Raw genomic sequence first — 22,530 nt, 5'->3', positions numbered from 1 at the left:
AGAGTTTTCTAGCCCCCACAGCTAGCCAAGTTCCCAGCAAAAATTTGAAGCATGCTTAATTTCTCTTAAACACAGAGCACGAGGGATCATGCTCCTGAATGCCTTCATAATCATGTGGCTCCTTTTTCAATAAAACCATGTCTTCCCTGTACTGCACACAACAGAATAAGTACTTCCTTACCTCGATCTCTTCATCTTCATGTCAGAGGGCCTTGAATGTCACGCCAACAATTAAGCGGAAAGAGCACAGCATGAAGCAAGCACAACGTTTTCTTGTTGCTATCTTTATATTTCCCAAAGAGCCTTCTTCTGTGCTTGAGTTTACCAGAAGTAGGCCCCGAGAAAGGATTGGTCTGTAAGTTGTTTATTTTCCAAAAGTGATTTCTGGAAACATCCACAGGGGTGTGGAGAATTGAGACAAAAAAAAGAGTTGCTGTCCAATTGATTCTAGCTCATGGCAACCACATATGTGTCAGAGTAAAATTGCATTCCATAGGATTCTCGCTGACTGGTGTTCTTGTTTTCAATTTGCTCTCAAAGCCTTTCTTCCAGGGCACCACCAAGTGAATTGAAGTGTAAACATCCGAACTTTGCGTTTGCAACTGAGAGAATTAACTATGTGCATAACCCAAAGACACCTAAAGAGAAGACAGACAATATGGGCTGCATTAGCAAGTCAGCTACCACTGTGAGCAACCAGAGGGAAACCTCCAGACTTTCACTAGGGACTTCGGGAAATCAATGTAAACAGGAATAACCCAAACCCACTAATTTCTAATCAATTCCAACTTGTAGGAACCCTATAAGACAGAGTAGAACTGGACTTTTGGATTTCTGAGACAATAAATCTTTATAGAAACTTCATAGGTCTCCTATGAAATGGCTGGCGGATTTGATCCACTGATCTAGCTGATCTTGACAATACAATTCATAACTCACTATGCCCTTTGGGATCCTTACTATCTCTTAAGGGTATGAGCTACTTAGAACAAGGAGTGCTGGTAGCATAGCGGCTTGGATGTTGGTCTGCTAATCACAAGAACAACAATTCGAACCCACCAGCTACTCCGCGGGAGATGGATGAGACTTCCTGCTCCCATAAAGATTTACAGACTTGCAAACCCAACAGGCAACCACACTCTGCCCTAAAGGGTCCCTGTGAGTCAGAATTGACTTGCATGTCCATTTTATTCTGGATTTATACATCAGAAGGAGTTTTCTGGCACAGCGGATTAAGAGTTGATCTATTAATTGCAAGGTCAGTAGTTGAAGCCCACCAGCTGCTGTGCGGGAGGACGTTGAGGTTGTCTGCTCCCATAAAGATTTACAGGACGGGAAAAGCTAGGGAGCAGTTCTACTCTGTCCTCTATGATCACTGTGAACTAGAATCAGCTGGATGGCAGTGGGTTTGGTTTGGGTGTTTATGCACCAACTCCTGCCGTTCCCACTTTAGGACTCCTCCTATGGAATGTTAATTTCCCGGCACTTGTGGACTGCCCTATGAGCGGGCAAATGGTCCGTGAGAGTCAGAGAAAGATCCCGTGCAACAGAAGACAAGCACTGGCAAGCAGAGCCCGTGTGTGGTGAAGTAATGTGTGTGGTGAAGTAATGGGAGGGAAGAGTGGGAGCAGGGCGAAGACAGCATCTGCTATCGACTGCTAGTCCCCATGCTCGGCTGCAATATCCTCGGTGCACAGCACGGCACCAGCATACTCAGTAATTAGTTGTTATCTGGAGGACTTTCCATCCTGTATTACACACAGTTCAGTGTAATGAGCACTGCCCCCACTCTTTACGAGGCCGTGTATTGTACCAGCCTGCTCTCAGTTCCGAAAAACATAAATCCGTAGGGGATTATGGCAGATGCGGCTAGGTTAACATTTAACACTTTATCATTTGATCTCCTTTTTCACACATTTTTAATTGGTTCTGGTTTTTAATATTTTATGGTTTCTTTTTGATCAGGGTATTATTTTGTCGTGATGGTTGGGTTGTTTGGGAGCTTTCCTTGTCTTGTTTGTATGTTGTTGTTGTTGTTTTGCTGTGTGGGAAATCCAGGGAAAGTACGTCGATAGAGACAGTAACGGGCTCAACACTTCCTTAGGGTTGTGGCAGCGGAGTCTGGGGGAAGTAATGACGATGACTACAAGAAAGAAGAAAACGTTCGCAGAGGATTGTGGTGATGGTTGCGCCACTCCCCTTCATCCTATTCAACTACTGAGTTGCACGACATGTGAATTCCATTCCAATAAAACTATTACAAATACATCTCCAGTGGGGACATTTAGAAATCAAGCAACACATTGCACTGGGAAAATCTGCTCCAACAGACTAGTTTCACAAATCAAAGGTGTTCATTTGATGGCTAAGGTGTGCCTGACCCAAACCATGGCCTTTTCATTTGCCTGCTATGTAAGCAAAAGTTGAACAATGAGAAAGGAAACAAGAGAAGAATGGATGCATTCAAATTGTGGTGTTGACAAAGAATGCAGTGGGCTTCCAAAGAACAAGAAGTCTTAAAAGAAATACAACCAGAATTCTCCTTAGAACACATGACCATCTAATCATTTCTGACTCTCCGGGGGGGATGAGACTTTCTACTCCCATAAAAGGAAGTAGGAAACCCACAGGGGGAATTACTCCCTGTCTTACAGGGTCACCACGACTTTCCATAGAAGTACCCACTATTTGGAGTGATCACAGGTGACATCAATTGTTAGAGGATACCATGTTTGGTAAAGGGCCAATGAAGATGAATGAGACCTTCACTCAATGACATGGATGGACTCAATGACCACAATATTGGGCTCAAATATACCAATTATCATGAAGATGGCACAGGACAAGGTAACAATTTTTGTGTTATACATAAGGTTGCCATGAGGCAGAGCTGACTCTATGGCAATGAACAACAGTGGGCATAGGCTGGGAATCAAACAAGTTGGAAACGCTGCATTTGAACTTAATCATTTACCACCATTGTTTCATAGGTTACCTTTTTTGTTACAGGTAAGCTTTCTGAAATCATTTTTGTTCTATTTAACCATGCATTTTTTTAAAAGGATAATCATCCCATCAAACAGAGACAATGCTAGCAGCAAGTGTCTTCCCTTCATCATATGATGAGCTAGGTAAGGTTTATTGGGCCACCCTGGCTGATAAACACATGTGGGGTTAATTGAAGGGCAGAGGGATAGATGACTCAGTGAGCCTCTCCTTCTAGTTCTCGGGTCTCTTGCTTTCTAATGATAAGACCAGGGTGCAGCTGCCTTGCCTGCTTCAGCTGGCAAGGCTCATTTGCTACAAGACATCCCTGAGGAGAAGCCACATGGACCTTCCCCGATGCAGCCCTGGTTGCTGGAGCAGCCATGTGGAGACCCCTGCCAGTGCTGAGATGCTTACACACTCACTGTTTCAGCTTTACTCCTGCTGTTGGCGTCATTGCGTGTCTTTTGTGAGATTCAGGAGGACTTTGTAGATAGGTGTCAGATATATGAGCTAATTTTGGACCTATGGGCGTGGGAAGCACTGGGTTGGAATTCTTTCTTAATGTACACTTACCTTTATATAAAATTCTCTCTTATACATATGAGTTTCTATGGATTTGTTTCCCTAGTTTACCCAGACTAACACACATGATCTCTATTTACAGGTTGTCCTGGTTTAAAAAAAAATGGTTTTGAAGGCTTGAAGTAGCTTAAATCTGAAGCTGAGAAAGTTAATATAAAGTTGAAAAAAGGCATATGGCTATACTCATCTCCATGTTTAATCCCTAGGTCTGAAAGACACTTGGCAGAGGGAAGAAGTACTATGCTCAGGTACAAAGAAGGTCACTTCCTCATTATTCCCCAAAAGAGGCCTAATGACCAGTGTTTCCCTCACGGTCTCCAGTGTACCATTGTCATATGATATCTATGCCCTGTTACAGGCCAGTGACCTCCCATTCCCAGGATCTACTTTGTTCTGTGAATAATTTTTCCCATCAAAAGTGCCTCTCTCAGCTAATCTTCTGTATCTGTAAAAAATAATCCAAGAAGGCCAATTCCTTGGGGAGTCTGGCTTACATTTATTTCTCTTATAAAGAGATGCAGTACTTAAAAACATTCAACAGAGGAGGCAGATAATGCAAGACTCGAGCATGGTTTCGAAGAAGAGAGAGAGTGCCTCTCCATCAGTGGTTCGCAACCTGCCTAAAGCCACGATCCTTTCAAACAGTTCCTCATGTTGTGGTGATGCCCCAAACATAAAATTGTTTTCGTTGCTACTTCCTAACTCTCATTTTGCTACTGTTATGAATCAGGCGACCCATGTGAAAAGGTTGTTTGACCCCCCAAAGGGATAGTGACCCACAGGTTGAGAACCGCTGCTCTAGATTGTATCGGAGGACACCCATATACAGATTACAAACTTGTATGCTCAGAATTCTTCCACAGCAGAAAGGCCCCATCACCACCAATAAAAAAATCAACTGAAGTCTAGTGCCATGAAAAATCTAACCACTACAGGATCTCTTTTATCTGGTACCTGAAGGGACCCTGATGGCATAGTGGTTACGAGTTAGACTGCTAACCCTGAGATGAGCAGTTGGAAACCACCAGCTACTCCACGTGAGAAAACCGGGACTTTCTACTCCTGTAAAGAGTTACATTCTCAGAAACTCACAGGGGGCGGTTCTACCTTGTCCTATAAGTCAGAATTGACTTGTTAGCAGTGAGGTTTGTTTGTTGATTGATCAAGGTTCTCTATTAACACACTTTACAGTTATCCTATATGGGTAACTGACACTGAAATAATGGTGGTGAAAGGTTTAAAGGGTGGACCTTTTGGCGTGACACCGATATGACTTTAGGAAAGAACGTCTGCCTTCAACTATTGACAGAGTTGCTAGAAGGCAGCCATAAAGGGAAATTTCCCCTGATGAAGGAAGCACCTGCCCCCACGTGACAACTCCTCCTAGGAATGCTAGCAAATGAAGAGTCAATGCACAAATATAAAGCCTGACCTCCTCCAAGGGGCCCTTCCAAGCTTAGTGCTCCTGGTGAGACTGGCTGGGACTTATAGAGCATCATGGAGACTCAAATTCGCTCCTGCTGTGCCCCACACCCCCTCTTCTTTCTGATGTTGATGCTAACGCATTCCCTAATAAACTCCAGGCATGTCAGTCTCTAGGATCCTTGGTGGCTTGGGGGCTACAAATTGGACTGCAAATTTCAAGGTCAGCGTTTAAAACCACAAACGCTTCTGTGGGAGAAAGACTGGGTTTTCAAATCCAGTAAAGAGTTACAGTCTTGGAAACCTGATGGGATTATCAGTGAATACACTATCTAGCTATTGTTATTATACTTGTTAGGGAGAGGTGGTTGTTACAGTGTGAGGACATTTTGCCAGCTGCTTGACATCATCTTGGTAGCTTGCCACTAGCTATGGTAGACATATTTACACCATGGAAATAGCCAAATACTAAACCTTGACCGGTACAGACCACGATGCCCTGGACAACAAGGCCGAGGGCCCCAGTGCTCCAGAGGGAGTGGACTGTAAGTATTGTCAATGGCCTATGAAGAGCTGAGGAGCAACAACAGAGACTATAGTGGCCATAGGGGCAAAAGCGATAGCCAGGGCACCCAGCACAAGAGAGCTGGAGTCAAACAAAAGATGATCTGTTCCCCTCCTAGTAAGTCTCTAAAATTCCTTATGGCAATGAGTAAATATTTTGCAGAGACCAAGAAACTGAAATCACAATGAGGGATGAAAATAGATAGTGATGGTCGTTGCACAACACTGTGAATATAAATAATACTGTTGAAATTCACACTGTAAAATGGCTAACAGTATGATTTTTATTATTTTACAACAATGGCTTCTTTTAAGGGGCAAGGGGCAGAGAGGAACAAATCAAAGCTAGGTTTACATGATTAATGTAACACAAGGAATTAAGAAACAAAATGTAAAGATTGGAACTGAAGTCAAGAGCAGATAGCATGTTCTTTCACTAGCATATTGGAACCAGTTTGCCAAGGATTATATAACTATATACAGGAACATATCTTTTTTTTACTTTGTTGTATATTATTTATTAAAGTCTCAGACTTTGTAAAGTTATAAGTTAACTTGTAGATATTTCCAGCAAAATGCAAATATTGTCTTCAATGGGAAAGAAATGGTCAACACTTTTGATTTATTTTTTTCATTTTCCTGAATGATACACATTGCAAAAGCCCTGGTGGCTGAGTGCTTAGGAGCAAAATGAAAGGTTGGTGATTCAAACTCACCAGCCACTCTATGAGAGGAAAAGGAGTCATTCTGCTTCCAATAGAATGTCCGATGGGGTCGCTGTTAGTCAGATTTGACTCAATAATAATGGATTTTGATTTATTACATAAATCAGTTATATATTTAATAGACATTTTAATATCCTTTGAATGCCTAAAGATACTCAGTCCCTCAAAATGCTCTTTCAAAACTCATTACTGTTACCAATTTCTTCATTGATGAGTTAAAAATCTTAGCATGTATTCCTTCTATATATGTAGATGCTCTGGCAGTGTAAAGGCTTTGGTAAGGTAACAGGAGTTCATCTCCATTGATCCTTGTGATAAATATAATTTGAAGCCTTGTCTTGGAGAGTACCAATGGACACAGTCTGATAAATTGATATGATTTCTTCTCTCTATAATCCTACATTGCAAATCCAGCACCCTAAGGAATACAGAGATATTGGCTGGGCTTGGTGTGATTATAGAGTTGTCATAAATCACTAGTCCTATAAACAGAATATCTCTCACAAATACAAGTATTTATGTCATTAGCATCATAAAGTTTAAATCTACAGGGGAAAAAGACTCATGTTTATTTGAATTATCTAAGTTATCATCTAGTTTGTGTCTGGAAATGTCTTAAATAAGTGTCTAACATAGCCTCAAAACCAATTATTCTTTACCAACAGGATTTGCTTGACTAGAGCAACCCTGAGAAAAATAATCATTGTAATTTCTTTCATTTGTTTATTTTTTACCCACGCTTCCCTAGAAGCATCTCTAAGTGTGCGAACCATACCTATAACTAGCCTAATATTTATGAAGTTCATAAATGGCAGGCAGCACAGAAGCAAAGCTGGTGACAAGAGTAGTTCTCTCTATAACCCAGCACTCTTCCTCCTGGATGTTGAGAAGAATGGGTGAATCCCTTTGATTTGCTAACGCTGATTGCATGTACCTGAGCACTCAACTTTTCAGGTTCAGCATCTTCCTTATTCATGAGCATCTGGGGAGTGACAAACAGTGACAGAATCCCTGATAACAAACATTCCACTGAAACCTGGTGACGGCGGATCTCAGCTTATATGTTTTTGAGATCCTACTTAATACAAAGTACAATATTTTCTGTTGAGTGCTGACGAGAAGCTTGCTGTTCACAGAGCTGACAGTAACCTTGACCATGAAGAATACCTTGAATGCCAAGGAAACCTATCAGTTAGGTTCCCTGCGTAATCCACCTCACACAGAAAATATCTTTTATGCAAGAAAACTAGGCTTTCATTCTTTTTTTTTTTTTACAAATATTTTAAAACCAAACCACCATGTGAAGTAAGACACTGTTAGGAGATATTTGAAACATTTGAAAGCTAGGTTCATATTATTAATTTAACACAAGGTATTGCCAAACAAAATCTAAATCTTGGAAATAAAGTCAAAAACACATAGAACGGATTTTTTCAGTGTCATATTGGAACCAGTTTGTCAAGGATGATATAACTATATACAGGAGAATATCTTTTTTGACTTTTTTATATATTATTTATTAATGTCTCAGACTTTGTAAAAGTATAAGGTAAGTTGTAGATACTTCCAGAAAAAATGCAAATAATGTCTTCAATAGGAAAGAAATGGCCAACACTTTGATTTTTTTATTGTCTTGCATGACATACATTGAAGAAATCCTGATGACTAAGTGCTTAGGAGCAAAATGAAAGGTTGGCTATTCAAATTCTCCAGACACATGGTAAGAGAAAATGGGGTCATTCTGCTTCCAATAGAATGCCCTTTGTGGTCACTATGAGTCAGATTTGACTCAATAAAAATATATTTGGATTTATTACATAAATCAGGTGTATATTTAGTAGAAATTTTTATATCCTTTAAACACCTAAAGATACTCAGTCCCTCAAAATTGGAAATTGAGTCATCTTGTGCTGACAGTAAAATTCTTGCCTTTTATAAAGGAGACCCTGGTATATCTCATGTGCAATGACTAACTGTGTATTAGTGGAGGTTTTCATATTACTATGATGGTAAACATGTTCAAAGGAGCTTCCAGACTAAGACAGGGTAGGCCTGATCTACTTCCAAAATCAAGCAGTGAGAACCCTATGAATAATAATAGTTTAATCTGTTATATTGTGCTTGAGGTTGTCATGAGCCAAGAGCCAATTCAACAGCAGACTTTAACAGTGCTGGACATGGAATGGAGTACAAGAGACCTGAGTTTAGAATTGAGTTAGGAGACAGTCTGATCAACATTTTATCCTAGATCACAGAGTTTCTGGTATGATGCCCCTGATAGTTAAGTTTATATGTCTACTTGGCTGATTTACCCAATGGTTTGATGATGTAGTCATCCATAATGAGATTTAACATAGTATAATGACCTCAATGATAAGATCTGTAGTGAGTAGATTGAAAGGGCGTTTTTTTGGGGAGTATGGCCTGATATATCTATATGTATGTAACGAGATAGATAGATAGATAGATAGATAGATAGATAGATAGATAGATAGATAGATAGATAGATAGATAAAAGCAGAGCCACTCTGGTAAAGCTTTCTTGCTTTTAGCTGGATCTGGATCCTGCATTTGATTCATCATCATCTGACCTCCAGTTCTTTCGACTTCAGCTAGTGGCTTACTACATTAACTGTTGATCCTGGGAGTCGTTAGCCCATATAGCCTGTGAGTCAGCTAACTACTGAATTTGTATTCATTCATCTCCACAGTCAAAAGCCTGCCATATGGCCTGTCAGTCTTAGATTCATCAAGCTTTCCACCTTTGAGAGTCCAGAAAAGCCTCCAGCCTGACATCTCATCAACAGATTTGGAGCATTCCAGTTTTTGCAACAACGTGAGCCATATATATATATATATATATATATATATATATATATATATATATATATATATATATATATATGCAAGTATATGCTTCACAGGTTTTGCTTCTCTAGAAAACCCAGCTTAAGACAGTGACCCAATGTAAAGAAGAAAAATTATTCTTGCTACCTCAACTGCTAGGCTATATTACTAGATGAGATGGCTAGATGAATATTTGGTCAATGCCTGAGAATCTACTTTTTGATACCTGAGAGCTTTCTGTACTGGCTTTCTTTTACAACGCTGTATCGTCACCTGGACATTGCCCCAGCCATACTAGCAAAGTCAGCTCAACAATTACAAACAACTGTTAATATCCAAATAAGTCCAGGGAACACCAAAAATAGATTTTGGGACCAGAGCTTGACACCCCATCAGACTTGAACGGAAAACACGCCTAGAGACCAACAAACCATCCTTGAATTAACGATAGACTTCTTTTCTGTTATTGTTTTGTTTTCTTGCTTTGGTTTGCTCTGTCTTGTTTTTGTGCATGTTATTATCCCCGCAGGCCTGTCTAAATAAGATAGGCTGTATGAACAATTTGGAGGAGAAAACAACGGGACTGACAGTTCTGGGGGGACATGGGAGAGGAGGAAGTGTGGGAGAAAGAAGCTATGTTAACAAACCCAGGGACAAGGGAACAATGAATGATCCAAATCGGTGGTGAGGAGGGTATAGGAGGCCTGGTAGGGCATGATCATGGGTAATGTAACTGAGAGGAATTACTGAAACTCAAATGAAGCATGAGCATGATAGTGGGACAAGAGGAAAGGAAAAGGATATAGAGGAAAGAGCTAGAAGGCAAAGGACATTTAAATAAATCTAAATAACAGCATGATCATATGTAAATATATTTATATATGTGGATGGGGAAATAGATCTATATTCATATATATATTCACATATATATTTAGTATTCAGGTAGCAGATGGACATTGGGCCTCCACTTAAGTACTCAGTCAATGAAAGAATACTTTGTTCCATTAAACTGGCATTCCATGATGCTCACCTTCCTGACACAATCACTAAAGACAATGTGGGTGCATAAGTAAATGTGGTGAAGAAAGCTGATGGTGCACGGCTACCAAAAGATATAGCATCTGGGGTCTTAAAGGCTTGAAGATAAACAAGCGGCCATCTAGCTCAGAAGCAACAAAGCCCACATGGAAGAAGCACACCAGCCTGTGTGATCATGAGGTGTCGAATGGATGAGGTATCAGGCATCAAAGAACAAAAAATCATATCATTGTGAATGAAAGGGATTGTGGAGTGTAGACCTAAAGCCCATTTGTAGGCAACTGAACATCACCTTATGGAAGGGTGGTGGGGAGGAGACAAGCTAATCAGGGTGCAGTGTAGCAATGATGAAACATACAACTTTCCTCTAGTTTCTAAATGCTTCCTCCCACTCCCTCCACTATCATGATCCCACTTCTAGCTTACAAATCTGCCTAGACCAGAAGATGTACACTGGTACAGATAGGAACTGGAAACACAGAACAGATGGAAATCCAGGACAGATGATCCTTTCAGGACCAGTGGTGAGAGTGGTGATACCGGAAGCGTGGGGTGGAAAGGGGGAACTGACTACAAGGATCTACATATAACCTCCTCCCTGGGGGATAGACAACAGAAAAGTGGGTGAAGGGGGACATTGGACAGTGTAAGATGTGACAAAATAGTAATTTATAAATTATCAAGGGTTCATGAGGGAGGGGGAGCAGGGAGGGGGGAAATTAGGAGCTGATGCCAAGGGCTTCAGTGAAGAGCAAATGTTTTGAGAATGATGAAGTTAATGAATGTGCAAATGTGCTTTATACAATTGATGTAAATATGGAATGTGATAAGATTTGTATGAACCCCGGATAAAATGATTTAAAAATATCCTAATAAGCTTAAGCAACAAAGTTAGGTAGATCTGCTGTAAGAAAACCATGAATTATTAGGATACATTCACTGTTTCACATTATTATTGACTATGAGATCCCACCATTACAAAGGATAATTGAGAAGAAAAGTGTTTTATACTTATAATTACATCCCAGATGTGAAAGAAACCATCTAAATCTAGGGAAAAGTCATTGGGAGAGGAATGGTGAGAGTATTATAGAAATGGTATCGATGAAGAACACAGCTTTCCCCCAGATCCTGGATGCTTCCTCCCCCCAACTACCATGATCCGAATTCTACCTTGCAGGCCTGGATAGGACAGAGGCTGTACACTGGTACATATGAGGGTTGGAGGTACAGGGAATCCAGGGTGGATGATACCTTCAGGACCAAGGGTGTGAGGGACGATGCTGGGAGAGTGGAGGGTAAGTGGGTTGGAAAGGGGGAACTGATTACAAGGATCCACATGTGACCTCTTCCCTGGGAGAGGGACAGCAGAGAAGGGGGGAAGGGAGACTCCAGATAGGGCAAGATATGACAAAATAATGATGTATAAATTACCAAGGGCATATGAGGGAGGGGGGAATGGGGAGGGAGGGGGGTAAAAAAGAGGACCTGATGCAAGGGGCTTAAGTGGAGATCAAATGCCTTGAGAATGATTGGGGCAAGGAATGTATGGATGTGCTTTATACAATTGATGTATGTATATGTATGGATTGTGGTAAGAGTTGTTTGAGTCCCTAATAAAATGTAAAAGAAGAAAAGAGAAAAAAATGATTAGGGCTAAGACTGTACAGATGTGCTTTATACAATTGATGTATGTATATGTATGAACTGTGAAAAGAATTGTATCAGCCCCAATAAATTGTTAAAATAAAAAAAAATTAAAAAAAAAAAAGAAATGGCCTGGGGTGGGTGGGGGGGTGGGGGGGTGTAAGTGAAGAACTTGTTTCTTCAGCAAAGAAATACTGTGGCTTCTCTGTGGATGTCTGGATATGTTGTTGCTTAAAGTAATAAAATTTCTAAAAGTCATCAATAAAGTTCTATTGTTACTTTAAATTTAATTCATAACTTCAACTGCAAACTTATTTGCATCAGCATTTATGATAAAATCTAGATGATGAGATTTTTTTTCTCCCTCAAAACAGATACAAAAATGGAATTTTAATTGAGGATTCATTCCTGGATCAATCAGTTCCATAATTCTGTATTTTGTACTTCAATACAAAGTATCTCAATTTAATTTCTTTCTTACATATTTTCCGCAGACTTTTACCTTGCAACAATGTTTAAAATTGTATACAAATCTACATGTCAGCAGATGTCTTTCTGATAAAAATACTTTGCTTTCTGCTATGTAAACCCAGGGATAAGCATTCAATATACTGTGAACACAGACAATAAGGGAGAGTTATTGGAACATTATCACATTTGTGTTCTACTCCCTTAATTTTTATTAAAGATTAAAGTTAATCTACTATCTAGATATATTAATATAAAATTGACTCATATTTTTCCAATGAATTATGTTTTTAACATATTAATAACTGGAAGCAAAAAGGAATATCTACTTTGTTTTGAAGTTCTATGACACTTCCAGTAAAGGTTTCTTAATTGAATGTACAGGCTCCAAAGTACAATTTTGTTAAAAAGAAATTAAAAGGGAGCCTGCTGTTTTTGGAATTAGAATAATCATGTCTTAGTTGTACAATTTCTGCAGAATTTTTTTTTACACCAAGTTTCCTTCTTTTTCAATAAGCCCAAAACAGCATGTTCAGTTTTCAATATCTTAAGAAAAATAAGACACGGAAGTGGGCAGTACATTTTTTCCTTTTATTGGGAGCTCTTACAGCTCTTATAATAAGCCAAACATCAATTGTATCAAGCATATTTGTATATATGTTGCCATCATTATTTCCTAAACATTTACTTTCTATTGAGCCCTTGGTATCAGCTCTTTTTCCCTTCTCTCTGCCCCCCTGTGGCCCCTTGATAAATTGTAAATCATTATTTTCATATCTTACACCATCCACTGTCTCCCTTCCCCCATGATTTCTGTTGTCTATCTCCCTATACCACCTGCTATGGCTACTCCCATTCCTCTTCCTGGATTCCATGTGTCGTGAGCTCTTATCGCTTCTCCGTGCCTGTGCACATGCTCCGGTCTAGCCCGCAGTGAAAAGCAGGACTAGGGTCATGACAGCGGGGGCTGAGGAAGCCTCACCGAACCAGGGGAATATTGAGTGTTTCACTGGTGCTGTACTGAGCCCTGGTTGACTCATCCCTTCCTTGAGACCCGTCTGTGAGGAGATGTCCCATTATCTACAGATGGGTTTGGGGTCTCTGCTGCTCCGAGGGACAATACAATTTTGAAAGGTCAAATATAATATTTTTACAGAGAATGGATTGTGTATGTTTTCAGATCATTTCTAAGCTAAAATACATTGGTTGCACCTCAGCACATCTATAGTAAACTTTTAAAATTATTTTAACATCCTATAAAGCTTATTACCCTTCATTTCTAAACTTGTTTATTTGACCTTTTGTCCAGCACTTCAGTATTTAGAGGACATAAAAAGTGTAATGAGGTAAATGCTTCAGGAACATTTTGTATGCGAGAACAAAATATACTTCAGTGAAAATTCGTATAAGAGAAAATCATTACCATTTTGTTTATTTGGGGGATTTGTGATTCATTGAAGTATGAAGGAAAGTAAAGGAGAATTCTATGGCTATCAAATATAGGAGGTCATAATCAATGAAACCAAATAATGGGAAAGTTGAAATACAATGCCTGGAAAAATAATTATGTTATTTTGCTTATTATGGAGCCAGCATGATGATTTCCTTTTACAGTAAAGAGAATATAGCATAATATATTTAATGTCACTATTTGATTGTGACCGCAAACCTTTTTCAAAAGTAGTTAGTGGATAAATCCATACCTAGAGAGACTTTTTATGAAAACTGGTTTCTTTGGGCACAAGGTTAGAATCAGACAACTTTCATAAAGTTTCAGAAAAAATACCTTAGTGCTGAAACACTAAGTCATGTTCAACAAAACCTGAAGTTTTCTCAGATGAGTACCTTCTTCAAAGGACCAGGACAATGGTTAATTTTATTTTACATTTGTGTTTTGGTTGGGTTTTCCCCAAAGCAGATGTTGAACCAAAGTAGCGAAGCACAAAACAGTTGATATGGGAGATAATTCCAGCAAAAGGTGGTGTGGGAATAGGAAATTGAAATGGAGGAAAGGAAGATTGCCAATGCAGAGTTCATCAAGCTGGGTATGAGCGTGCACAGGTAGAAGTCACCATGGATTCTGGCCACAGAGTTATCTGAGCCAACTGCTTGGAGGTAGTGTATTCTACACTGACTACCAAGAGCCTCCAAATGAAAGTTTCTGAGACAGGGCCCACTAATTACCTGGCACAAATGGCCCAGCTAGCTGAACAAACAGGGAGCTAAGCAGGTCTTGGCAATCAGAGGAAGACTTCCAGAAAAAAGGAAGAAAAGAAATGTGGGTTCTGGCAATTGGGGTCCAGTCAGCCAACAAGCACTGAAGTAGTGGACTATTTTCCTGTGACTCCCATAAAAAATTATAAACTGGGTGGGTTACAGTAACATTCTCTCCCAGTTCTAGAGGACAAAAAGTCTGCAATCAACATGTTAGAAAGGCCTACATGTTCCAAAGGGTCTAAGGAAGAATTTGTCCTTCCTATTTCTAGCTCTGGTGGTTCCACAGGGTTCTTTTTTTTAAATTAATAAATCTTTTTTATTGGGGCTCATACAACTCTTATCACAATCCATACATACATCAATTGAGCAAAGCACCCTTGTACATCCATTGCACTCATCATTCTCAAAATTCACTTTCCACTTGGGTTCCTGGAATCAGTTCGGTTTCCCCTTTTTCCCCCTCCCCCTCCCACCTTGTTCCCCACTTCCCCCTGGTCCGTTGATAGTTTATATATAATTATTATATCTTATCTTACACTCCCCGGTGTCTCCCCTCACACACCTCCCCATTTCCCATCTCCCAGAGAGGAGGTTACACATAGATCTCCGAGATCAGTTCTCCCTTTCTAAACCCCCGTCCCTCCTGGTGTCGCCACTCCTACCACAGGTGTTGAGGGGTTCGTCTTTCCTAGATTCCCTGTGTTTCCAGATCCCTACTGCACTGCTGTACATTCTCTGGTATAACCAGGTCCGCAAGGTAGAATTGGGGTCATGATATTTGGGAGGGGAGGCAACGTTCAGGAACTAGAGGAAGGTTTTGAGTTTCATTGTTGCCACACTGAACCCTGAGTGACTCATCTCCTCCCCACTACCCCTCTGCAAGGGATGTCCACAGGGTTCTTAGCTTGGGCCTACATTGTTCCAATCTTTGCCTCCTATTCAACCGCACTTTCCCTGTGTCCCTTTGTCTCAAAGCTCCTTTTGCTGTCTCTCTCCCAGTGAAACCTGTGGGAGGTAAAACGCAATAAGACTGTCATCTTTTCTGGATCTCACAAGTTTTCTATGTTTGCCAGGGTTACAGTCTTACCAATTGCCTATTGATCTCTGTTCATGAAAACAATTCTTGCGATTACCTTCTCTGACAGGTTTTTATTTTACATGAGCTCTAGTTTACACAGGTTTTACTGTATTAGGCTACCTACTGCTTAATTTAAAAGGAGCCCTGGTGGTGCCATGATTAAGTAGTTGGCTGTTAACAGAAAGGTTGATCTTTTGAACTCACCACCACTGCATGGGTGAAAGTTGTGGCAGTTGGTCTATGATAAGATTACATCCTTTGGAGTAGTGACTGGGGTCTTAGCAATGTGTGAGGGGCCTTCTAAGTTATAACCATCAGTTACTTCCCATCTAGTGCAAACAAGAGTAAAGATAATGAAAGACACAAAAATACAATTATTACAAAGGACTATTTAATGGGTCATGGAAAGCCCAGCCCCCATAACCCAGAATCCAGAAGAACTAAATAGTGCCCTACTACCACTGCTGACTGCTTGGTAAGGGATCACAATAGGAGATCCTGGACAGAGTAGGAGAAAAAGGTGAAACAACACCTATGGTAGTTACATAATCTGGTGTCCATTTTGGACTCGAGAGGATTAAGAAAGTGAAGGGGTTGATTCTAGTCTGTAAATTGTACTGACAAGACTCAAGTCTCCCTCTCTGAGAAACTCTCTACTGACAAGACACATGGCATTATGCTGATAAACCCAGTTCTCTGGGAACTGTAGGAACCATGTGGAGACCCCTGTCGGGGCTGAGATGCTTCTACCACCATTGGATCTACAAATCTTTACACCCACTGCCCTGTGATCTTCCTGTATTCAGCATCATTGAATGTGTTTTGTGAGTCTGAAGAGGACTTTATAGATTGGTATTGGACATATGGGCTAATAATGGACTTATGGACTTTATCTGGGCTGGGATGTTTTCTCAATATTCAATTCCTCTTGTATATAAACTTCTTTCATATATATATGTGTGTGTGTGCGTGCGTGCGTGCGCGCAAGCGTGCATGCGTGTGCGTGTGTGTCTATGAATTTGTTTCTCTATTCACACAATACATGAAGGCTTACTGGTCTGATAGATACTGGCAGGGCCCTTGATATACCCTTCTAAGGCCCTGTGGTTTAACTTCTAGTCAAAGGATAAATAGTCCTTTAAGGTTAACAACACTCCTCAGAACAATCAACCATATGCGCTTAAAAGGTCAGCATTTTCCCAGGGATAAAGCTCAAATGTAAGAAAAGATAAGAAACAAGGAAGGATGTATGGAAATGATAAAAACTGAAAGTGTGCTTTATATTGTAGGAATTGCAAGCAGTGTCATCAAACAAAATATATACAAGTTATTGAATGGAAAATCAATTTGTTCTGTATCATAATGAAAAAATCTCTTTTTTAAAAGATTATAGCCTTAGAAACACTATTGGACAATTCTATTCTGTCTTATATGATATCTGTGAGTTGAATAGACTCTGACAATGAATTTCTTTTGGATTTATTGTCCACACTTAATCTAGGTTGACCTCATCTCAAAATCTATAGCTCAATTACAATTTTACCAAACAAGATTACATTCTCAAGGGTTTTGTTTTAGTTTTAGGGTTTGGTTTTCTTTATTTTTCTATTTTTTCTTTCTTTTTTAATAAATCATTTTATTGGGGCTCATACAACTCTTATCACAATCCATACATACATCAATTGAGTAAAGCACCGTTATACATTCGTTGCCCTCATCATTTTCAAAATTCGCCTTCCGCTTGGGTTCCTGGAATCAGCTCATTAGAGGGGATGTGAACAGGAACTCAATAATGACTGCTGCAATATAAGAATTTTCTTCAAAATAAGGTTTATTTTTAATCTTCACACTCAGATCCAGCAGGGTCTGTTGTTTGTGAGGGGGGGATAGGTGGACATTGGAAATAGTTCATCTTCTTGAAGGAGGTTTCTCTCGATGGCCGGTCCTAAACTAATCTGGGTATGCCTGCAAGGAGGGGGGGGGCTTCTTTCTTATTCTTTATGATCTTCACAAACTCTCGCTCACTGATTTCTCCGTCTCCATCTTTATCCGCCCCATCAATCATTTGTTGCAGTTCTTCATCAGTGGCATCCTGGCCCAAATATTCAACCGTATATTTTAGACTTTGAAAAGAGATGTTTACATCTTCATCCTCTTTGAAGAACTGGAAGGCTTCCCGGATTTCTTCAGTGGTGTCTTTATCAGTCAGTTTCTTAGACACCACATACACAAGATCATCAAAGCTCATTTTTCCTGTACCTTCCTCATCAATTTCGCTCATAAGGTCGTTGACCTCATTCTTCTTAGGCTCATAGCCCAAGGCCCTAATTATCACCTTAAGATTGTCGATATCGATAGTGCCAGTTCCCTTCACGTCCATGTGGTCAAAAACTTCGCGCAAACTCTGCCTCTGCTTTTTATTCAGAAACGCTTTAGGACTCGACCTACCTTCTAGGCAAAGTGGGTTCTCATCTAGCTCTTCACAGTCGGCGTCCATGGCTGACCGACTCCACTGACCGAACCTGCTGACTGAACCCACTGACCTACTCCACGGAGTGTTGTTATGGCAACAAACAAACAAATGGATTTGGCGCATTCCCATCATTCTGCGCGCCACTCTAGAGGCTCGTAACAATCTTTATCAGTCTATTCTGCAACTTCTTATCCCTTGCCCACCAGCACAAATCATTTGCTGACTCACACCTTTTCCTCTCTCTATCTGCATCATGTGAATACTTGTCTTTACTGGTTATTTATTGGACATGAATGAAATAATAATATTAATACTCTACAAAGACAAAGTAGAGTATTAATATGAAATGGGCGAAGACCCGGAGTTACAAAACCCAGAGAGAAGAACATTCCCCAAACCCATCCATCTGAAGATGCAATTGAAGCCTCAGGTGTCTCAGTCCATTGATTCTGTGAACAAAACATGCAGGAAGCATCAAAAGATGAAAGCAATGTGCAGAGTCACTGGCTGCAGGGCACTCATCCACATTCAGTCATTACAGGATCAAGAGCTGAGGGTGATCAATGAAACATACAAACTGCACTGGTGCTATTGACAGAAAGCAAAGTTCTAGAAATTGATGGAATCCCAATGGAGATTCTATCCAAGAATGCAACGGAGGATGTGGTCACTCATCTCTGCCAAAACATTTGGTAGACTGTGACCTGGCCTATCAACTCAAAGAGATCCATATCTGTGTCCCTTCCAAATATCCAACAGATTGTGGATATTTTTATAAATATTATTAATATCATGCACAAGTGAAAACTGCTGAAATACTTCACAAATGATGGTGGTAGTACACTAACAAGGAACTGTCCGGAATTCAAGATAGATTCATAAGAGAATGTGGACTAAGGGATATCACTGTTTATGGCAGATGGCTCTTGGCTGCAGACAAATAATAGCAGAATAAGGTTTATCTGTGTTTTATTGGCTAGTCAAAGGCATCTCACTGAGTGGAAAGTTGTCGAGAATTGCATTTTACTTGAATATACAATCAATGCTAATAGAAGCAGTAGTTCAGAAATTAACAATGTATTGATTACAGCAAATCTGCTGCAGAGGACCTCTTCAATGTTAAAGAACAAGGATGTCATTTTGAGGACTAAGGTGCACCAGACTCAAGGCATGTTATCTTCAACCTCCTATGCAAGGGAATGCTGGACAATAAATAAGGAAGCCCAAAGAAGAATTGATGCCTTTAAATTTGATGTTGGTTAAGAATACTGAGTATACCATGGACTGACAGAAGCAGGAACAATTTTTTTTCTGGAAGACTTACAGGTAGAATCCTCCTTAGAAGCATGGCACTGTATAAAGGCCATACTTTAAAATTATTTCAATAACAAATGAAGTTTGGGAAGAAAAAATTTTAGGCTGCATATCCCAAAATATTTGAACTGAAACTCCTAGAGCTTCACATTTATTATTACAACAAGGCAGGAGAACTGTCAAGTCGTGCACAATGGGTGAGACATTAATTGGGACCTGTAGTTTTCATATTAAAGTATATTTTTCCAGGTCTTCCATGGCTTGCAATATTAAAGCAATCCCCTCAGTGAGTGAAACAGCTAGCCAGCAAATCCATAGTCCTGCTACTACTGTTCAAGCCTATCACTTTTTGCTGGTTGGTGGACTTTTTCTTCTACATCTAAGAAACGTGTTCCATGGCTATAGTATCTATGCCCCACTTGTCTGGTAAGATTTTCAAGAGGGTCTCTTTGGAGAGCAGTAGGGAAGGATATAGGATTGAGAAGATTGTAGAAAATTCTGGGAAGTGGGCTGGATGGAAAGGAGCACACCTACAGAGGGGGCCACACACAAGGGAGCCAGTGTTGATCACTCCTGCCCATGCCCCAGCTGTGCAGGCCTTTCTGCAATCAGCTCTTGTAGGACAACTCTTTCTATATCCGCATGTTGTTAGGTGCTATCAAGCCAACTTTAACTCATGGTGACCTTATGTATTTAAAAATGAAATATTGCTAGATCTTGTGCCGTCTTCATGATCATAGGTATGTTTGAGCTCATTGCTATAGATAATGTGTCAACCGACTTCTTTAAGTGCTTTCCTCATTTTTATTGACCCTAGTAATTGGTCTTTCCCGATGATGAGTCTAAAGTGAGTGAGTAGAAGTATCACAATACTCACATCAAAGGAAAACATCATAGTACATTTAGTTCAAAGTAGAATTCCATAACTTACACATATCGATTCCAGAATAGTCATTCTTTCAAGCAGGCATTCATGCAATCAATCTCTATTGTCTCTTGAGACAAGTATGGCGTTAGCTACTTAAGATTCACCCTCGTGAGTTTTAATCCTGGCCTTTCTTCCCATTGACCTTGGTTCCCAACAATCTGTTTTCTTATGTTAACTAAAAATTTTTCTTTGAAAAAGTTCAGATTTTTAAAAATATGATTACACTGTATCTAAGACCCTTATAATTATCCTATGTTGTATTAAGTCCAGATGCAATATTAACTAGATTATAAAACCCTGCCATGGTTCTGAAATAAAAATTGTAATCTAAAATATAATTGTATTTAACATGCTTGTTGAAAGCAAGAGAAATTAAGGACAAAAAATGTCCATTCTGTTAGGAATCTGGGATTTCTACTTAGTAAAAACCTATTTAAGAACTGTGGAGTACAGGTCTGTCTGAATAGGACAGGCTGGATGAACTATCTGGAGGAAAAACAATGGGACCGACAGTTCTGGGAGGATTTGGGGTGGGGGGGTGGGGGGGTAAGGAAGTGGTGTCAACAAACACAGGGACAAGGGAACAACATGGGACCCAAAATGGTAGTGAGGGGGGAGTGGCAGGCCTGGTGGGGAATGATCAAGGGTAAGGTTGCGTAGAGAAGAGGGATAGCTGTAGCCCAGTTGGGGACGGAGCATGGTGGTAGGGCAGGAGGAAAGTCAAGGGAGAGGGAGGAAAGAGCTAGGAGTCGAGGGGTATTTATGGAGGTCTAGACAAAGACATGTACATGCAAATATATATATGAGGATGGGGAAATAGATCTATGTGTCTATATTTATAGGTTCAGTATTAAGGTGGCAGAGGACCTTGGGCCTCTACTCAAGCACTCCCTCAATGCATGAATACTTTCTTTTGTTAAATTTGCACTCTATGATGCTCACTCTCCCGACACAACTGCTGAAGCCAAAGTGGGTGAACAAGTAAATGTGGTGAAGAAAGCTGATAGTGCCCGGCTATTAAAAGAGATAGTGACTGGATCTTAAAGGCTTGAAGATAAATAAGCGGCCATCTAGCTCAGAAGCAACAAAGCCCACATGGAAGAACACACCAGCCTGTGTGATCGCATGGTCCTGAAGGGATCAGTTATCAGGCATCAACAAACAAAAAACCATGTTATTGGCTGCACACCTCTATGATAACGATCGCTGAAGACAAACGGGTGCATAAGCAAATGTGGCGAAGAAAGCTGATGGTGCCTGGCTATCAAAAGGGATAGTGTCTGGGGTCTTAAAGGCTTGAAGGTGAACAAGCGGCCATCTATATCAGAAGCAATAAAGCCCACATGGAAGAAGCACACCAGCCAGCGCGATCACGAGGTGCCAAAGGGACCAGGTATAAGGCATCATGCAAAAAAAATATATATATATATATATGTATATATGTGTGTGTATGTATATATATATTTATATACCATATTGAATGAAGGGGGAAGTGCAGAGTGGAGACCCAAGGCCCACGTGTCGGCCACTGGAGATCCCCTCATAGAGGGGTTTAGAAGAGGAGATGGGTCAGTCAGGGTGCGATGTAGTACCGATGAAGAACACAGCTTTCCCCCAGATCCTGGATGCTTCCTCTCCCCAACTACCATGATCCGAATTCTACCTTGCAGGGCTGGATAGGGCAGAGGTTGTACACTGGTGCATATGGGGGCTGGAGGCACAGGGAATCCAGGGTGGATGATACCTTCAGGACCAAGGGTGTGAGGGGCGATGCTGGGAGAGTGGAGGGTGAGTGGGTTGGAAAGGGGGAACTGAATACAAGGATCCACATGTGACCTCCTCCCTGGGAGATGGACGGCAGAGAAGAGGGGAAGGGAGACTCCGGATAGGGCAAGATATGACAAAATAATAATCTATAAATTATCTAGGGCTCATGAGGCAGTGGGGAGTGGGGAGGGAGGGGAAAAAAGAGGACCTGATGCAAAGGGCTTAAGTGGAGAGCAGATGCTTTGAAAATGATTAGGGCAAAGAATGTACGGATGTGCTTTATACAATTGATGTATGTATTTGTATGGATTATGATAAGAGTTGTATGAGCCCCTAATAAAATGTAAAAGAAAAAAAAGAAAATGATTAGGGCAAGGAATGTACAGATGTGCTTTATACAATTGATGTATGTATATGTATGGATTGTGATAAGAGTTGTATGAGCCCCTAATAAAATGTTTTTTAAAAAAAA

General features: G+C 40.4%; 1 pseudogene; it reads right to left on the bottom strand.

Annotated features, from left to right (window-relative positions):
- Positions 1 to 17,521: 17,521 nt before the first annotated feature.
- On the bottom strand, positions 17,522 to 18,073 carry LOC142433316 (centrin-2 pseudogene; annotated as a pseudogene).
- Positions 18,074 to 22,530: the final 4,457 nt, after the last annotated feature.

Source organism: Tenrec ecaudatus, chromosome X, assembly GCF_050624435.1.
Source record: "Tenrec ecaudatus isolate mTenEca1 chromosome X, mTenEca1.hap1, whole genome shotgun sequence".
Classification (NCBI taxonomy): Eukaryota; Metazoa; Chordata; class Mammalia; order Afrosoricida; family Tenrecidae; genus Tenrec; species Tenrec ecaudatus.
The sequence above is the reverse complement of the archived record's forward strand: the minus strand, read 5'-3'. Positions and strand labels throughout refer to the sequence as shown.